We start from the raw sequence: 5,869 nt of genomic DNA, 5'->3' as shown, positions 1-5,869 counted from the left end.
TGCTCCGCCACGGACGCAAGTTAGCCACACCTGGAACGTACGTCACGACAAAACTTATCGCACCGAAACTTATCGCACCGAAACTTATCGCACCGAAACTTACAAGGCACGCTGAAGGAGAGCACACGCGCTGGCCGCGAATGTAATTGCCAGTTTAATTGCAATTTAATCACCCGAACCATGCTGTCGTAGAGTGCTGCGAAGGCCCGACAAGGAAGCAGTGCAAGGTCAGGCGGTCGTTCTGCGTTTACTGTTCTTTTCTTGTCACGCAATCCTGGCAAAGCGTTGGTTTAGTCATTAATAACTGGAATGATAATTACAGAGACGATATCTCACGAGGAACTGTTTATCGTGTACAGTTTCGCGAAGGATATGGGGTGGATACTGGCCGCAGAGGTCGGGTTTCGAGTAGGCTAAATGAGGGAGGCATGTCTACTGTGTGATGTCAATGGGTGTACACGAACGCACTTGGTGGTCCACCTATGAGGTCGAAATATGCGGTGTCTTCCCCTACGGCGTTTATTATAATCAGATCGCGAAGTTTCCGTTCGAAATCACGGAAATTGTTATCAGGTACACGTTCGCAAGGGCTTAGTGTTGAACTGGGCATGACGGCCTGGATTCCTGTAGCATAAGCAGAAGTTACGACAGAGCTGAGCGAAAAGCACAAGACTACACTTTAGAAAGCCTTGTGTACTTTAGAGCGGGGGCTGTTTTAATACAGCAACATTCGCCAACCAAACCGCCCAAAAACAACGTACACTATACGAGATTTGCGGTGCTGTAGAATACTCTTTCAATAAGTAAGTGATAACAATTAAGTGGTGTAATTAAGGCATGTGACTGAACGTTGCATCATTATAATGGGCTTTTACCACAGAGGCCACGTGAGGATCTGTTTACTGAAGGGCACCCACAACAAGCGTGTTTCTTCAGTGGGCATAGGCTGGGAACATTCGTTATCTTTTGACTATGCTTGCTCTTAGGCGGAAGGGGCAAGCGGAAGTTTTAAGGGGGCTTTGAACGCGTGAAAAAAAAAAAATACATCAGCGGAAACTAGTCCCTGGAGGAAGCTGAAGCTGCCTCAAGTGCGTGAAACAGAATTTCAAGTTTAACATGTTTGCGTTTTAAGCAAAATAAGTCTACCTGAGTGTATTTCTTGTCCTGCCAGTAAATTGGCCACATCGCTGTTGGGTGACGCTAGCGGTAATTTTTTGTCCACTTCTACCACCTTTTCGTTTATTTAAATGAATTGAATTTGAAGGTTACCAATGTAAAACATATATTCAAAGTTGTTTTTTTTTCTTCTTCGTAAAAAAAATTAAAAGAAAAGCGATTTCAGAACTAGTTATTGCTTAGAAGTTTGAAATTGTGAGCAAAAAATTTTAATTAGCTTGGCACCAGTTGTTTCATGGGTGATCCCCCATAGTGGGTTGTGCCAGGATATAAGGGGCAATGAATCGATCAACTCCTTTTTTATAAGACAAAAGTTTGTGATGGACGATCTTCTCATTTGCACCACAACCAGCAAATGTTTTTCGAGCAGTAGACAGTCCCTTTAAGCGCTGTGTATCCGTACCAACCTGCTAGCCTCAACAGTCCTAGTTTTACGATTTTCCCGTTCTGGCGGGCTGGACGTATCAGCCACCCCCGCTCTGCTTCGTTCCTATAGAATTAAAGTGGCAAGATCCGCACGTCTCCACCTTTCGCTACACGATGCATGGGGTAGTATTGCTTAGCTTACCTAACAGGTCGATGTCTTAACCCACAGCTCGGTGGCAATCACAGCACAAAAAAAAAAAATTCCACTCACACGGCCGTCGTTGCAAAGACGACCAGGATACGACCAGAGCTGAAACTAAATCGAGCATATACACGTAATACAAGGAACGCAGATCGACCTGCATGCTCGAATCACATGACGGGGTGGACTGCCGATAAGTCGGGAAAAGGCCGTTACATGTTTGAACAAACAGCGCCCCCAGTGGTATGTCTGCAGCGTTTCGTACTCGCCTTGATTCGGCAGCTGCTGATTGAGCTTTATGCGTCATCATGTTCACGCGCTGTTCATGCCCTGGCTGTAGTCATAATCTGTCACATTCTGCAGGTCTTTACAGATGTGAGTAGACAGACAACAGGCAAGCTGTAACCGATATGCGTGATCTGCGCCTAGATTGTTGCTTTTTTTTTAGCTCGTGGCTCGTATTTTCGTCGCAAATCAAGCAGGCTTAACAGATTATTGAAAAAAATTAAAGAGCCACTCCACTCTGCTGTGGTGTGGAACCGTGCGCAAATTCTGCCTTGACCGCTACGCAGTTTTGCCCGGGAGGTGGCAGCTCCCAAATTTCTGCTCGGTGGAGTGTGTCGTGAAAATATTTTCTCCCTTTATCCTCCATCTGCGCCCCTTCCGCACCAAGGAGTTGTGGGACGGTGCCCTGAGCATCGGGCCTCCCGAGGTCCACCCGTCCTTGGTTCAATACACCCGGGCAGGGGGGTCGCCAAGATCATCGTCTATAGGGAAACTGGACTATAAGATCGCCTCCTGCATGCTTTGTTTATACATCACCAATAAAGCGTATTTTCTCCCTCTCTATCTAGTGGAGCTTTGTCATTTATTGGCACAGGTGTGACACAGAAGTTAGAATCATGGCCGATCAGCCGATCACGCAGCCTCCAATTGTTTTTTTTTTAAGGCGGTCCAGAAAGTCTTTTGATTTTAGCGTACGCTCTTTTAAAGTTATCAACTTAAACAGCGTGCGTCGGTGTTTACGTCGTCTTGTCTCGCTTGCCTAACACACTTGGCCATTCGTGCTCGTTCGCTATCTTATTTTTATTCGACCAATGCCGAGTAGTGGGGCTTGCGCGATTTTTGTGGCAAATACGCGCGATAGGAGCTTTCGCGCGCAAAACGACTAATCCCTTGGCAAACGTTTTCGCAACTTTCACCGCCTAGAGAGGGCGCTAGTGCAAGCCCAACACGGCTGTCGTTTGGGGCATCGTGCAGCGGCGCGCCGGCAGCCGCCGCCGAACTGCGTAGTATTTTCGGCTGCAGCCACCGTGTTGTCAAGGCTTTGCTGAGAAGGTCATTGACTCTAGCGTGTATTATATCCCACACTGCGTGTTCAGAAACGCGTGTGCGGCGTATACTGAAGGAAGAGAAGTTTTGAACGCCGGACACATCGTGTGCTGCGGTGTGAAGGAATTCACGTACAGCTTTGTGAAGGCTGCTCGTGACACGGTCGGGGAAGATCGAGCGACCGTGCTCGTGCAAAGCAGGAAACCTCGCCTTTGACTGCACGGCGTCGGCACAGTGGCATCCAACATATTTCGTGACCCTTCTAGCAATAGCAAGCAAACAATAAAGAGTAAATCATTGCTACCACGACTCGCAGTACCTGTCCGACTTCGGTAGTTCACTGCCAAATTCAGAGTGACCATAGTAGAAATCGCCAGCGATAAAATATAAAGCACCAGCAAACCATCAAAGTGAGGCCGACTGAATGATGGCATGGGCTGACTGCGTGGGCATCCCCCCAAACGACAGTTACGACGGATGCCGCATGACGACGCCACCATCTGTGAAAGTTACAAATAGCATCCATCCTACTACTGAGAAAGTTACATTATATTGAATATAAGGGACGCTGTGGTAGTAGGTTGTCGATAACATCGAACAGAGTCTCTAACATCGATAACATCGAAACCGCGCAAATATGGCAGCCACGTTTTTCTGAGCGGCACACGCTGACGGCCAATACGTGTCTCTGAATAAGCCACTCCTTTTCCAAGACACACTGGATTGTAGCTATCAAGGTCACGGGACTGAGGCGACAGGAACGGCATTGCCGACATTGTCGGCGCTCGCTGTGAACCGACTTAATTGAGGAAGTCATGGTATCTATTCTGACTGACCAAGACTTTTTCAGCCCTGTCGTTTCGACGAAATGGCCTCAGTTGTTCCAAAGAGGGAACTATTCGGAAAATTTCTACCGCTGTGTTGCAGCTTGAGGAAGGAGCCCAACTTTAAAGGTTTCACCAGTTGCTCGTGGTTTTGAGATATGAAACCCCGCAAATGACTATTATCAGGTGGCACCTGACTTTGTCAGAGTTGACCTTAAGAAAGGCATTGCGGCGGCATTGGTCTGGTCGTGTAAGTCACACTGTCTAAAAGTTGACGGCAGTCATGAAGAATGACGGGAATGTTTCATAAGTGGCACCATGCAGCGATACAGTAAAAATGCTGCATGTTTTACAAGGCAATGTTACGCAACATTTAGCTGCGCACGTCACGTTTATTATAACATCTACCATTTTTCTTTTTTTTTTCTCACAGCTTGCGTTGCGGTGCGTAATCATCGGTTCACTTAACACCGAAGAGCGCTGAGCATGTGTGACGTCATAGCATTAACATTGCCTGCCGCGGTTTAGGCAGCAACCGAAGGAACGAGGCATTGGGGAAATATTTATTGAGATACATCAGTGAAAGACTGCGCTGGTATTTTGTAATTAAAGCATCGTCGGCACTGATTCGGACTTCTTTGGGACCTTAACACGTACTCAAATAAAAAAGTCATTAGAAATAAATTACTTCTATCTTTTGGCTGGAATCCGTGTTTACATGGATTTTACTAAATTGTAGTGCTGAATATCTAGTTGAAGTAAGTACGTTAGTACTGAAAGACTAGTTAAACGGCATTAATGGAGTCATAGTTGGAGTGCCATGAATGTTGGGGTTCAGTAATTTATGGAAATGTAACAAGTGTGCGTATTAGATCTACTTCCCGCCGCGGTGGTCTAGTGGCTAAGGTACTCGGCTGCTGACCCGTAGGTCACGGGATCGAATCCCGGCTCCGGCGGCTGCATTTCGGATGGAGGCGGAAATGTTGTAGGCCCGTGTGCTCAGATTTGGGTGCACGTTAAAGAACCCCAGGAGGTCGAAATTTCCGGAGCCCTCCACTACGGCGTCTCTCATAATCATATGGTGGTTTTCGGACGTTAAACCCCACAAGTCAATCAATCAAAATCAGATCTACTTCTGGTGTTATTATGCATTGTGAATCGGGCTGAATGCCTTGTCGGAGTTCTTAAGACTGGTTTTGACTACTTCGCGTATTTTGATGTATTGCGAAATCCTGGTACAATACTTTCTTGCTCTTAATTAAAATCATAATGCGACAAGCATGACCGGAACCAAAACAGCAACCTTGTGTTTCGCGGCGAAGCTTCATGACGTGTGAATCATCTTGACTGTTGTGAGTGGTCATAGAAGGTGATTTCGCTTATTGCGAGCTAGCAGTAAGTATGGATTCACAACAGGCGCAGCAATAGAGTCTTGATTGATGCTATGGTTGAATGACGATGTAAATGCGTTTTGTTAAGGTGGCAGTTCTAACATAGCTTTCCTTTAGATCATCCCAGGGAACACGAGTCCACGGGCTATGTGGCAAAGACGATTAATATAATGCTTTGTTCCTCCGGTGAAAAGGCTCCGAAATTTAATTTTGTATATATTACGTTTAGCTGCTCTACTTAGACGTTTACCTTTCCTTATAATTTGGTAAGATGCAACTACTGTACTTTTCCGACTGTTAGCTTAACTACTTTTTCTCCAAAAAGCGACTCACTAGAATAAAATTGCTATTGGCCCTTCAGCTTTTATTTTAAACCTACGCATTCTAGTGACCCATATGAATCTAACGCCGCCACAGTTACACGATTGCGATCAAATCACCACATGCATTTACCTAACCAACCTTTCTATATGCGTCACAACATTCTTTTATCTTTTTTTTTTCTATGCCGTCACCCCATGGTTTTTCCCGCCAACCTAGCCGGCCCTCACTAACGCAAGGTGATATGGCCAAACAGC

Source organism: Rhipicephalus microplus, chromosome 7 (genome assembly GCF_043290135.1).
Source record: "Rhipicephalus microplus isolate Deutch F79 chromosome 7, USDA_Rmic, whole genome shotgun sequence".
Taxonomy (NCBI): domain Eukaryota; kingdom Metazoa; phylum Arthropoda; class Arachnida; order Ixodida; family Ixodidae; genus Rhipicephalus; species Rhipicephalus microplus.
The sequence above is the reverse complement of the archived record's forward strand: the minus strand, read 5'-3'. Positions refer to the sequence as shown.